The following is a 14,958-nucleotide window of genomic DNA, read 5'->3' as shown; positions in this document are numbered from 1 at the left end:
TCAAATAAAAATAACCCCTCTTACTTAAGTAGATTTTTAAAAGCTAGCCCTTTCTCTAGTTTAACCCTTATGGTTTTTTCTCTCTAAATGTATCATTTGCGTAGTAGAGGATACAGATGTCGATGAATTTCATTTAGCATAACTCAAGGCACCACCGTTCACATTGTTTTCTGAACGTGAAGTAAAATTGTGCAAAGAAGAAGCCCTATGTGGTTAAGAATAATGTCTCTCTAGTGTACATTTTGTTACTGACATGACAAAGGGAGGCACAAACACCAAAGAGAGGCAAGAGATATTTGCCATATTTTTGAAAACAAGGCTGAATTTAATTCAGTATGTCATATATACTTTAAAAGGAATTTTTAATGATAAGAGGTAATTCAACTTCAAACACTTAACAGTGTTTTAGTGTTTATTTTTATAATCATTGCCTAATATTTACTGGGCCAAAATTAGTTCAAAAAAGTAATGAAGAAAACAGTTAAAAAATACTAGCTGCTGAGGGGTGGGGAGGAGCATGAATAGGTGGAGCACAGAGCAGTGAAAATATATCAAGTATGTTAGTACAGTGATAAAAGCATGTCATTATACATTTGTCCAAACTCAGACTATACAAAGGCAAGAGTGAACCCTAATGTAAACTATGGCCTTTGTGTATCAATGTAGGTTCATACTTGATAAAAAATGTATAATTCGGAAAAGGGATACTGGCTATGCATGTGTGGGGGCAGGAGGTATATGAAAAATCTCAGTATCTTTCTCTCAGTTTTGTTGTGAACTTCTTTATCTGCTCTAAAAAGAAATAAAGACTTTAAAAAAACAACAACAAAACATTGTATAACTGGTAGAAGAAAATACGAGAATATTTTTATAATCTTGTGGTGCAGAAGATCTTCTTAACCAAGTAGGTCAGGAGCTACAAATGAAAAGACTAACAGAATTGAGTATAAAAATTTCAAACTTCTGAAATGGCAAAAATCCAGACTGGCAAAGCAAAGAAAATCGAAAAGAAAAAAACTGCTAAACATTATTGCACATACAATATGTCTACATAACTTAAAGAACAATCTAAAATAATAAAAATAACCATAAATATTAATAATTAAATAGCCCTGTGTATCCATAATTCAGTTTATGTAATAGCAGTCCTAAGACTTTTAAGATTCCTGTATATTCCACCCCAAACTTATCTACTTTTCGCCCCTACAAAGATAACTATTATCCTGAATTTCTTTATTTTTGTTATAGTGTTACCAAAATGAATTTTCCCCAAGAAAAATTTTTATCATTTAAAACTATAAAATTTAAAAATCATTTCTATGTAAAAAATAATATCATTTTTCATAAAGCTGTATAGACACCATAAGTGAGGAAATCTGTATAGAAACCATGTGTCAGAGTGATCTTCAAGTGAGTAGAGATTCAAGGCCAAAAGATTTGCTTTATGTAAGTAATAGTGTAATATTTTTCTTTCTGGCAATCCTGGTAGTTGTTTGCTTTTATCATGTTAACACTGAATTCCAGTGAGCACAGTGACTTAAAAAATGCATCTTTTTTGATGCAGTTTAAAAATGCACCTTTTTTGAGGTGGGCATTCAGAGGTAACATGCACAGCTGTGTTTTCTGAGTGAGTTAACAGGTACTGAGCTATGAAATTCTCCATCAGTGGGGCAAGCTGCTTATGCTCTGCTCTAGCTCATTAGGGAGCCACACAAGCCAAATGAAGTCCCAGATACCTGGTACTCTACGTAGTAGTTCATTGCTAATTACAAAGGAGTGACAGAAGAGTATGGGAATCTATATTTTTGTTATTTTACAGATTTGCATACCATATGGCATTTAAGATGATATGAAAACAAAATAATGACTTAAAGCTTAAAAAAATGGAAGTATGGGGCTTCCCTGGTGGCGCAGTGGTTGAGAGTCCACCTGCCGATGCAGGGGACACGGGTTCGTGCCCTGGTCTGGGAAGATCCCACATGCCGCGGAGCGGCTGGGCCCGTGAGCCATGGCCGCTGAGCCTGCGCGTCCGGAGCCTGTGCTCCGCAAAGGGAGAGGCCACAACAGTGAGAGACCCGCGTACTGAAAAAAAAAAAAAAGAAAAAAAAAAAAAGGAAGTATGTTTTCTCTGTGCCACAGTGTACTAATTTCAGTGGTGCAGAAATGCAAGAGATTAGAGACACAATAAATATTCAAGGTTCATATTTCACTAGTGTCTACATGAACTATGTAGTTGCCTTTCTTTCACTCACAAGGACTTTCTTCAAGCAGTCAGAACTTCCAGAGGTACTTATCATTGTCCAGTTTTCCTGCATGGGTAGGCCCTAATGCAAGAACTACATTACATTCAGGATAACAATTATGAAATATGAATGACTTGTTAGTGAGATAGTTCAAATTAAAAATTAAGAGACAGCTCTGGAAATGGACTTCTCAGAAAAACCCAGACACTATAAATATTTTTGATTGATTCAGAATATTTTTGAAGATTATCATTAATATCAACAATCTTATGGTCAGGATAATCTATTCAGTAAATGCCTGTGATCATGTATAATTATCAAAAAATTAAGTACTTATTAAATGGGTGAAAAATATTGATCATAATTTTAGAGATGAAGGAAAATTGCAGTTTTAATAGCACAGAACTCCCATCCCTAAAACTGACCAAGATATGTGACTGTAAAAAAATGAGGAACAAGCTACATAAGTACCCACTATTCCTACCAACCACATTTAATCCAGAAGCATCTGACCTTATATAAGAATAGAATGACATATTGAAATTTCAGCTAAATGGTCAGTTAAAAGCAAACCACACCTTCTGAGGATTGGCGGGTAGTTTTCAGGATTCAGAATATTCTCTGTCCCTTAATCAAAATAAATGGACCAGAATCCATGTAGTAACATTTCTTAGCATCACACTTAATAGTCCATAAACTTTAATTCTTATTCTGATACTATACACTTAACTAGTGGTCTTAGAAAGGAACCCTCAAAAGAGAAATGCTTCTACCCCAGTCAGCTAGAATAAGAACTGAAGGCAAAGAAATTGAGAAGAGAAGAGATATATGCTCTTAGAGTTTTGTGGCAGCACTTGCAAATATTAGGACCGAAATGTTTCTTGTTTGCTCAATGGAATAATTTTCCCATTTTTAAAATTTTGAATAAAAGAATATGTATTTTATGCATTTCTTCTTTTTTATTATATAATATAGGAAAAGTGTTAAATTTTCATTTCTAAAGGTTTTTTTTTTTTTTTTTTTTTTGTGCTAGGCGGGCCTCTCACTGTTGTGGCCTCTCCGGTTGCGGAGCACAGGCTCCGGATGCGCAGGCTCAGCAGCCATGGCTCACGGGCCCAGCCACCCCACGGCATGTGGCATCTTCCCAGACCGGGGCACGAACCCGTGTCCCCTGCATCGGCAGGCGGATTCTCAACCACTGAGCCACCAGGGAAGCCCTTTTTTTTTTTTTTTTTTTTTTTTTTTGATTTCTAAAGTTTTTTAATGTTGCAATGGAATTTGAGGACAATTGATTCTACTGGACACTTTAAGGATGCATTATGTCATCTCTAAATAGATTAGCTGGCTGTTGACTTCCAGTTACCTCCTCTGGGGAAGAAGAGTGCCTATGTAGTATGGCTGGACTGTGTTAGGCAGGTACATTTTGGATAGAGGAGAATAACATGGGATGTGTGTGTGTGTGTGTGTGTGTGTGCGCGCGCGCGCACGTGCACATGTGTGAACAACATCTATATGGTAGAATGTAGGAGATGCCAATTGGGTTGAACTTCTGGCCTGTAGAAACTCCCCATTCCCTGAAAAGGACAGTTCAAAGACTTAGGCCCTTTTTGGAGTCTTACATTTGCAGCCCTAGCTGAATGATCCAGGGTTAGACCAAAGCCACGCCGTTAGATCATCTCTCCTGAGAATTTTAAACCTTGAATGGAGAGACCTAGAAACTGGAAATAATTAGAATTGAGCTTCGATAAAGGCAGCACTGAAGGGAGAAGGTTTCCCACCCCCAGCTCCTGGTTCCTTCAGCTACTCATCATTTCTACTCAACCACCTGGAGTGTATTTTCTTAGTTGTTCCTGGGATTCTGTGAATAGCCAGGCTATTTTTCCAATAAAGTCCCCTTTTTCATTAAGTTGCACAGAGTCAGGTTCCGTTGCTTATAACTACTGCAATCTTAATTAAATCAATTCATTACAAGTAGTAAAACAATACCAAAGAACCATTTCTCTTGAGTAAGAACTCTAAGAGGTTTTTCTGGTACTGAAAACCACATTTGCTGCCCACAAATGTGAGTAGGAGGATTGTTAGGGTGACCTAAGATTAGAGGTTCAAAAGATAAGAAAAAATATGTCCAGTAGAATTTGAATTATTTGGGGGGCTGGACGGTGCCCTTGAGATTTTTTTAAAACAAAATATTTACTGACATATTGATGATTTTCTTATGTCAGACTTATGGTTTCATCAAGCCAGGTGTCTATCCTTAGATGTAAAACAAGATCATTTGTAAGGATGACATTTTGCTCTTTGTTATGATATCCAGTGCTTAGAAGCACACCTCAGAGTGTGCAGACCATATTCTTTGTGTGTATTTTCTAACACTTTAGGAGGGTAATTTTCATTTTTAAATAAGAAGCAACACCTTATGATAAAAATAATTCCTGTGAGGGGCCATAATATTTAATGGTTAAGAGTTCAGGGGCCAGGGCTTCCCTGGTGGCGCAGTGGTTGAGAGTCCGCCTGCCGATGCAGGGGACGCAGGTTCGTGCCCTGGTCCGGGAAGATCCCACATGGCGCGGAGCGGCTGGGCCCGTGAGCCATGGCCGCTGAGCCTGCGCGTCCGGAGCCTGTGCTCCGCAGCGGGAGAGGCCACAACAGTGAGAGGCCCGCATACCGCAAAAAAAAAAAAAGAGTTCAGGGGCCAGAGATGGGCTACTGGAGATAGCTTCACTAGCTTTTGACCTGTGCAAGTTACTTTATTTCTCTTCCCCAGTATTCTCGTCTGCAAAATGTCTTTAAAAACAATGACATTTAGGGCGAAATGTATCAATGAATATTTAAATAAAGTATGATCTTGGCATGACGTGCTTCATCGTTATTGGCTATTATTCTTTCTTTTCACCTATTTATATTACTTATCTCTAGGATGACAATCCTAGTTTGTGCCAATTGTCCTGCAGTAGTTATTGAAAGCCCCTTCTATCACTCTCAAAAGTATGCCTGTTTAGATGATAAATTATATATGGCCTTTGCCATCTCAGTTTAAGTCCTCTTCATGCCATGAATCTGTTTTTTAACCATCTGCCCCAATCAATAAGTGGCATTATCTTCAAATTTTAGAAAGTAGTAGTCATCATTCATTCTTCCCCTTTCCTTATTCCATAACTCCAATCCATGGAGATAGTCTGTTAATTTTTCCTCCTAACTATATGTCTGTTTTGTTTACTTCTTTCCACTGTATCTCACCTCACCCCCAATCCCAGTCCAGGCCAGATAAGAATCTAACCCTCAAATAACTACAAAAGCCTCCTAAATTAATTTCCCCGCTAACATTCTTTTATAGCTCAAGTAGCTTCTCTTCAAAAGAGGGAGGGGGTCTATGGGGTCTATGTATACATATAGCTGATTCACTTCATTGTACAGCAGAAACTAACACAACATTGTAAAGCAACTATAATTTTAAAAATGACCTTTTATAATGTAAATGAGATCATGCCATTGTCCTGTTTAAAACCATTAACTGACCTCCATCAAATTGAAAATAAAATCTAAATTTCTCACTGTGATTGACCTGCTACACCTCCAACCTGCTCCCGAGGCTTAACTTGGGCCCCTCTCTCCAGTCTCATATGTTCCAGCCATGCTAACAGGCTTTCAGTTGTTCAAATCTGGCCAGTATATATCCCAACACAAAGCACTTGTCATAACTGTCTGTCTTTGTCTGAAATGTTCTCCATGCTTGTCCTTCTTTGTCGCCTTCTCATCCTTCATATCTTAGCTTAAATTTCACCTCTAGCAGGTAACATTCCCTTATAGTCCTTTCTAGAGTAACTTCCACTCACCACAACTGTGCTGCTTTTCTCTTGGCAACCTGTTTGCTGCTTTGTTTAAACCTATCACATGCAGAATCAATTTATTTTTTGTTTTATTTTCTATCTCCTGCACTACTGTAAGCTCAGAGAGGAAAGAAACCCTGTCTGTGTTGTTCACAGAGAGAGCTGAGTCTGTGGGAAAGTGTCCAGGCTTTGATAAATATTTTCGAATGAATATATTTAGTAGACATTATATGACTATTCATTTTTCTTTATTTCTTTTCAAAGTTACCTTCTGATATTTTAAATTCTATTTTTCCAAGATTGTTTAACAATATTCTATTATAGAAAGAACCAGTTTCTATCTCTGTGAACTTAGAAAGTAATATAACTTCTTTTTGTCCCAATTTCCTCAGTTTTAAAATGAGAAAATATCCACCCCATCCACCCTGCCTTGAGCTGAGTATGACACTAAACTTTAATAAAGCACTATAACAATATAAGTTTGCACAATTTGGCAAATAGCAACAATTAGCAATTAGCCTTATTTCTTACTGATCATTATTAGTTTTTCAAGCACACTCAAGTTAAGTACAATATTCATAATGTTTTAAAATATTTGAAAAGTTTGATCTCAGTTTGATTGGGTTATTGTACATTTGTAGACAGGTGTTTATTTCTGCAAATGAGTTACTTTTCCATTGAAGAGCTAGAACTGAAATTATATATAATGATCACATATAGCAAAATGAAAATCATAATAATAGTTGGCATTTTTGAATGTACATGATGTGCTGGGCACTATGTGAATAAATTTACATATCTTACTGTCTTTAATCAACTACCTGAGAAATACATACTTTTATTATTCATATCTTAAGGTGAGAAAATAGGTTTACAGAATCTATGGGTCTTGCCCAGGTTTCCGAGGCTAGAAAGTATAAGAACTTGATTTCAAGTCTAGGTATATTCACAAAAATAAAGAGATGACACTCTCCCCTTGCTACTTTTAACTGTTTATATGCAGTAAAGAAGGAGACGTATATTTATACTATCTTTATACATTGTATATTCTTCAAGGGAAACATATCTGCTTTCTCCTCCATTCATAGATTCTTTCATCTTTCAGAAAGTATTTACTTAGTTCAGTGTGTCTAGTATTCCTTGGCTAAACAAAATTCTGTACACAAAATATATAGCATTTATTTTATTGTGTGAATATATTTGAACATCACAACAAAAAGAAGAAATAATCAGTAGGCCCTTCCCCACAGGGAATTTAAGCTTTATCCACTACACACCATGGAGGCATTGAATTAAACAAGGCATTAAACAAGAGTTTTAGTCTTACTAGGAACGCTGTTAAATTTGTATTTTGGAAAAATCACTATAGTAATACTATATATGGTGGTTTGGGGAGAATTAAAGAAAATTAATTTTCTTGATAAACTTATATGATAATCATGGCAACATACATGTAAATAATTATAATACAACCTGTTTAAATTTTGTGAAAGAAATAATTTGGTGGCAATTTTTTACCTGCATAATTAAAAAGAGGAGTAGCTTTTTTTTTTTTTTTTTTTTTTTTTAGTCTTAAAGACTAGATCTTTCTAGTTTTATCAGGATGTAAGGAACTACAATTCATGACTAATTTATAACAAATATACTTTGTATTTATACATTATCTACCTGAAATGAATAGACTGCCAGTTATTTCTCTGGCATAGGTGGCTTTATTTGGGATAAGCACAGAATTGCCATTTGGGGTCTGTAATCATGGCAAGCCATGTGCAAGTTCTCAAGCAGCAAGGGAAGGAGAACACTTTATTTTTCTTTTTTTAAATTTTATTTTTATTTATTTATTTTTGGCTGCATTGGATCTTTGTAGCTGCGCTTGGGCTTTCTCTAGTTGCAGTGAGCAGGGGCTACTCTTCAATGCAGTGTGCTGGCTACTCATTGCAGTGGCTTCTCTTGTTGTGGAGCGTGGACTCTAGACATGTGGACTTCAGTAGTTGTGGCACACGGGCTCAGTAGTTGTGGCTCACGAGCTCTAGAGTGCAGGCTCAGTAGTTGTGGTGCATTGGCTTAGTTGCTCCACGGCATGTGGGATCTTCCTGGACCAGGGATCGAACCCATGTCCCCTGCATTAGCAGGCAAATTCTTAACCACTGTGCCACCAAGGAAGTCCCAGAGAACACTTTTATAGAGAAAAAAATGAAGTTAGGAGGGCTGTAGCAAACAAATAGTTTATGGCTTTTCATTGGCTGATTCCTTGCCAGGAAAGAAAAAAACACTTTCTTCTTCCTGTTGGGCTCTTCTATTATGGCAGGGTATGAGAATTCCCTGTTCTAGTCTCCCAACTCTATATAATTGAGCTTTCTGTTTATTAATTTTTATAATATATATACTTACATGTATATGGTATTAAATATTTTCCCAGTGAGTAAATATACCTTGAATTCTTTTTATGATTTTCTAAAAATAATATATAAATTATACATTGTTAATCACTATTAAAGAACATATAGAACACTTTTAAAATAACTTGTATAGAAATAAGTAAAAAATATTAAGGAAAATAATTATCAACAACCACGTATAAATACATAATTATCATGAGGACTCAGAATTATCATAGTTACTTGACTTTATATCAAATAATTGCATGTAGAAATTTTCTTTAAAATATTAAAGTCCTTTGGAATTACATAACCATTTAGATTACATATGCTTTTAAAATGCATAATGCAGAACATTTGGAAGCAAAAGAAATACTCAGTTCCTTTAGAGTCCATGCATTGAAAGAATTTCTTTTTGATATTATTGTAAATGGCATTATTTTCTTAATTTCTCTTTCAGATAGTTCACTGTTAGTGTATAGAAATGCAACTGATTTTTGTATGTTGATTTTGTATCCTGTAACTATACTGAATTTGTTTATTAGTTCTATCAGTTGTATTTTGTTTTGGTTTGTTTTGGTGGAGTCTCTAAGGTTTTCTATATGTAAAATAACAGTTGTCTGCAAATAGACAATTTAACTTATTTTCTAATTTGAATGTCTTTTATATCTTTTCCTTGCCTAATTACTCCGATAAGGACTTCTAGTACTGTGTTGAATAGGAGTGGCTACAGTGTGTATCCTTGTCTTCTTCCTAACGTTAGAGGAAAATTTTAGCATTTCACCATTGAGTATGATGTTAGCTGTGAGCTTGCTATATACAACATTTGTTATGTTGAGGTATATTTATTCTATATCTAATTTGTTGAGAGATTTATCATGAAAGGATGCTGAATTTTGTTAAATGTTTTTTTTACATATCTATTGAGATGACCATATGATTTATATCCTTTATTCTGTTAAAATGGCCCATCACATTAACTGACTTGGGTCTTTTGAACCATCTTTGCATCTCATGGATAAACCTCACTTGGTCACGATGTATGATCTTTTTAATGTGTTGTTGAATTCAGTTTGCTGGTATTTGGTTGAGGATTTTTGCATCTATGTTAATCAGGTATATTGCCCTGTAATTTTCTTTTCTTTTAGTGTTTTGTGATTTTTTTTTTTTTTTTGTAGCATCTTCTCTGGTTTTGTTATTATTGTAATTCTGACCTTCTAAATGAAGTTGGAAGTATTTTTTTCCTTTTCAGTGTTTTTGTACACTTTAGAAAGGATTGACATTAATTCTTCTTTAAATGTTTGGTAGAATTCACCAGTGAAGCCAACTGGTCCTGGGCTTTTCTTTGTTGGGAGAATTTTTTAAATTACTGATTCAATCATCTTACCATTTATAGGTCTATTTAGATTTTCTATTTCTTTATGATTCAGTTTTAGTGGGTTGTATGTTTCTAGGAATGTAAACATTTTTTCTGTGTTGTCCTGTTTGTTGGTATATAATTGTTCATAGTAATCTTTTATGGAACTTTTTCTGTCTGTGCCATCAGTTGTAGTGTCTCTTTTATTTCTGATTTGATTTATTTGAACCCTCTATTTTCTTTCTTAGTCAAACTAATAGTTTGTCAATTTTGTTTATCTTTTCAAAAAACATCCTTTAAAAATTTTTTTAAACATCTTTAATGGAGTATAATTGCTTCACAATGGTGTGTTCCTGCTTTGTAACAAAGTGAATCAGCTATACATATACATATATCCCCATATCTCCTCCCTCTTGCATCTCCCTCCCCCCATCCCTATCCCACCCCTCTAGGTGGTCACAAAACACCAAGCTGATTTCCCTGTGCTATGTGGCTGCTTCCCACTAGCTATCTATTTTACATTGGGTAGTATATATTAGTTCATCCCACTCTCTCACTTTGTCCCAGCTTACCCTCCCCCTACCCTGTATCCTCAAGTCCATACTCTACATCTGCATCTTTATTCCTGTCCTGTCCCTAGGTTCTTCATAACCATTTTTTAAAATTCCATATATATGTGTTAGCATATGGTATTTGTTTTTCTCTTTCTGACTTCCTTCACTCTGTATGACAGACTCTAGGTCCATCAACCTCTCTACAAATAACTCAATTTCGTTTCCTTTTATGGCTGAGTAATATTCCATTGTATATATGGGCCACATCTTCTTTATCCATTCATCTGTCAATGGGCATTTAGGTTGATTCCATGACCTGGCTGTTGTAAATAGAGCTGCAATGAACATTGTGGTACATGACTCTTTTTGAATTCTGGTTTTGCCAGGGTATATGCCCAGTAGTGGGATTGCTGGGTCATATGGTAGTTCTATTTTTAGTTTTTTAAGGAAGCTCTATACAGTTTAACATAGTGGCTGTATCAATTTACACTCCCACCAACAGTGCTAGAGGGTTCCCTTTTCTCCACACCCTATCCAGCATTTATTGTTTGTAAATTTTTTGATGATGGCCATTCTGACTAGTGTGAGGTGATACCTCATTGTAGTTTTGATTTTCATTTCTCTAATGATTAGTGATATTGAGTATTGTTTCATGTGTTTGTTGGCTATCTGTATATCTTCTTTGGAGAAATGTCTATTTAGGTCTTCTGCCCATTTTTGGATTGGGTTGTTTGCTTCTTTGATATTGAGCTGCATGAGCTGCTTGTAAATATTGGAGAATAATCCTTTGTTAGTTGCTTCATTTGCAAATATTTTCTCCCATTCTTAGGGTTGTCTTTTCATCCTGTTTATGGTTTCCTTTGCTGTGCAAAAGCTTTTAAGTTTCATTAGGTCCCATTTGTTTATTTTTGTTTTTATTTCCATATATCTAGGAGGTGGGTCAAAAAGGATCTTGCTTTTACATCAGAGAGTGTTCTGCCTATGTTTTCCTCAAAGAGTTTTATAATGTCTGGCCTTACATTTAGGTCTTTAATCCATTTTAAGTTTATTTTTGTGTATGGTGTTATGGAGTGTTCTAATTTCATTCTTTTACATGTGGCTGTCCAGTTTTCCCAACACCACTTATTGAAGAGGCTGTCTTTTCTCCATTGTATATTCTTGCCTCCTTTATCAATAATAAAATGACCATATGTTCATGGGTTTATCTCTGGGCTTTCTATCCTGTTCCATTGATCTATATTTCTGTTTTTGTGTCAGTACCATGCTATCTTGATTACTGTAGCTTTGTAGTATAGTATGAAGTCTGGGACCTGATTCCTCCAGCTCCGTTTTTCTTTCTCAAGATTGCTTTGGCTATTTGGGGTCTTTTGTGTTTCCATACAAATTGTGAAACTTTTTTTTCTAGTTCTGTGAAAAATGCCATTGGTAGTTTGAAAGGAATTGCAGTGAATCTGTAGATTGCTTTGGATAGTATAGTCATTTTCACAATGTTGATTCTTCCAATCTAAGAACATGGTATATCTCTCCATCTGCTTCTTTCATCTTTAGTTTCTTTCATTAGTGTCTTATAGTTTCTGCATACAGAAACTTTTGTCCCCTTAGGTGGGTTTATTCCTAGGTATTTTATTCTATTTGTTGCAGTGGTAAATGGGAGTGTTTCCTTAATTTCTCTTTCAGATTTTTCAACATTAGTGTGTAGGAATGCAAGAGATTTCTGTGCATTAATTTTGTATCCTGCTACTCTACCAAATTCATTGATTAGCTCTAGTAGTTTTCTGGTAGCATCTTTAGGATTCTCTATGTATAGTATCATGTCATCTGCAAACAGTGACAGCTTTACTTCTTTTCCATTTGGGTTCCTTTTATTTCTTTTTCTTCTCTGATTGCTGTGGTTAAAACTTCCAAAACTATGCTGAATAATAGTGGTGAGAGTGAGCAACCTAGTCTTCTTCCTGATCTTAGTGGAAATGTTTTCAGTTTTTTACCATTGAGAATGATGTTGGCTGTGGGTTTGTCATATATGGCCTTTATTATGTTGAGGTAATTTCCCTCTATGCCTACTTTCTGCAGTGTTTTTATCATAAATGGGAGTTGAATTTTGTCAAAAGCGTTTTCTGTATCTATTGAGATTATCATATGCTCTTTATCCTTTTTTTGTTAATATGGTGTATCACATTGATTGATTTGTGTATATTGAAGAATCCTTGCATTCCTGGGATAAACCCCACTTGATCATGGTGTATGATCCTTTTAATGTGCTGTTGGATTCTGTTTGCTAGTATTTTTTGAGAATTTTTGCATCTATATTCATCAGTGACATTGGCTTGTAGTTTTCTTTTTTTGTGACATCTTTGTCTGATTTTGGTATCAGGATGATGCTGGCCTCGTAGAATGTGTTTGGGAGTCTTCTTCCCTCTGCTATAGTTTGGAAGAGTTTGAGAATGATAGGTGTTAGCTTTTTTCTAAATGTTTGATAGAATTCGGCTGTGAATCCATCTGGTCCTGGGCTTTTGTTTGTTGGAAGATTTTTCATCACAGTTTCAATTTCAGGGCTTGTGTTTGGTCTGTTTATATTTTCTACTTCTTCCTGGTTCAGTCTTGGAAGGTTGCACTTTCCTAAGAATGTGTCCATTTCTTCCAGATTGTGCATTTTATTGGCATATAGTTGCTTGTAGTAATCTCTCATGATCCTTTGTATTTCTGCAGTGTCAGTTGTTACTTCTCCTTTTTTATTTCTAATTCTATTGATTTGAGTCTTCTCGCTTTTTTTTTTTAATGAGTTGGGCTAATGGTTTATCAATTTTGTTTATCTTTTCAAAGAACCATCTTTTAGTTTTATTTAGCTTTGCTATTGTTTCCTTCACTTCTTTTTCATTTGTTTCTGACTTGATCTTTATGGTTTCTTGCCTTCTGCTAACTTTGCGGTTTTTTTTTTTTTCTTTCTCTAATTGCTTTAGGTGTAAAGTTAGGTTGTTTATTTGAGATGTTTCTTGTTTCTTGTGGTAGGATTGTATTGCTATAAACTTCCCTCTTAGCGCTGCTTTTGCTGCATCCCATAGGTTTGGGTTCATTTTGTTTTCATTGTCATTCATTTCGAGGTTTCTTTTGATTTCTTCAGTGATCTCTTCATTATTAAGTCTTGTATTGTTTAGCCTCTATGTATTTGTATTTTTTAGAGATTTTTTTCCTGTAATTGATATCTAGTCTCATAGCATTGTGTTCTGAAAAGATACTTGATACAATTTCAATTTTCTTAAATTTACCAAGGCTTGATATGTGACCAAAGATATCATCTATCCTGGAGAATGTTCCATGAGCACTTGAGAAGAAAGTTTATTCTGTTGTTTTTGGATAGAATGTCCTATAAATATCAATTAAGTCCATCTTGTTTAATGTGTCATTTAAAGCTGTGTTTCCTTATTTATTTTCATTTTGGATGATGTGACCATTGGTGAAAGTGGGGTGTTAAAGTCCCCTACTATGATTGTGTTACTGTTGATTTCCCCTTTTATGGCTGTTAAGCATTTGCCTTATGTATTGAGGTGCTCCTGTTTTGGGTGCACAAATATTTATAATTGTTATATCTTCTTCTTGGATCGATCCCTTGATCATTATGTAGTGTCCTTCCTTGTCTCTTGTAATAGTCTTTATTTTAAAGTCTATTTTGTCTGATATGAGAATTGCTACTCCAGCTTTCTTTTGATTTCCATTTGCATGGAATATCTTTTTCCATCCCCTCACTTTCAGTCTGTATGTATCCCTAGGTCTGAAGTGGGTCTCTTTTAGATAGCATATATATGTATCTTGTTTTTGTATCCATTCAGCCAGTCTATGTCTTTTTAAACTGTCTTATTTTTATTGTTCTTTTCTACTGTTTTTCTAGTCTCTGTTTCATCTATTTCTGCTCTGATTTTTATTTTGTCTACTGATACCATATAGGGATTATGTTGTATGGAATAAGGTCTTTGTTTCTTTTTTTCTCTTGCTGAATTCAAAATTCTCTCTTTGTCTTTGATTTTGAACTATTTTATTATGTGTCTCAGAGAAGTCCTCTTTTGGTCAAACCTGTATGGAGTGCTATGTTTTTATGTACTTGAAAATCCATATCGCTCCCCAGCTTTGTGAAGTATTTGGCTGTTGTTTCTTTAAATAAGTTGCCTGCCATTTTCTTTATGCCCTTTATGTTGGGATCCTATAATAAGAATATTGTTTCTTGTGATGGTGTAACTCACTTGTTTAATTTTTTTCACTTGTTTTTATTTTTTAGTCTCTTCTTCTCTAAATGAATAATTTCAAATATCCTATCTTCAAGTTTACAGATTCTCTCTACTGCTTGTCCAAATCTGCTGCTGATGCTCTCTACTGCATTTTTCAGTTCATAAATTGTATTTTTATGTGTAGAAGTGTTGTTTTTTATTATTTCTTTGTCTCTGTTGAATCTCATTTTGCTTATGTAATGTTTTCTTTATATTGTTGCTGTCTGTCTGTGTGCTCTTGTAGCTTGCTGTGCTTCCTTAAAGCAATCATTTTAAACTTTTGTCATTTGATTCATAAATCTCCACTTCTTTGGGGTCAGGTATTGTACATATATAATATTCA

At 35.1% G+C, this 14,958-nt stretch overlaps 1 protein-coding gene across 5 annotated transcripts in view; it reads left to right on the top strand.

Moving 5' to 3' along the window:
* Positions 1-14,958, top strand: part of MGAT4C (MGAT4 family member C) — a 629,413-nt gene that overhangs the window by 168,240 nt on the left and 446,215 nt on the right. The window lies entirely within an intron of this gene.

This window comes from Kogia breviceps, chromosome 12 (genome assembly GCF_026419965.1).
Source record: "Kogia breviceps isolate mKogBre1 chromosome 12, mKogBre1 haplotype 1, whole genome shotgun sequence".
Classification (NCBI taxonomy): Eukaryota; Metazoa; Chordata; class Mammalia; order Artiodactyla; family Physeteridae; genus Kogia; species Kogia breviceps.
Note: the sequence above shows the minus strand (reverse complement) of the source record. Positions and strands in the feature narration are given on the sequence as shown.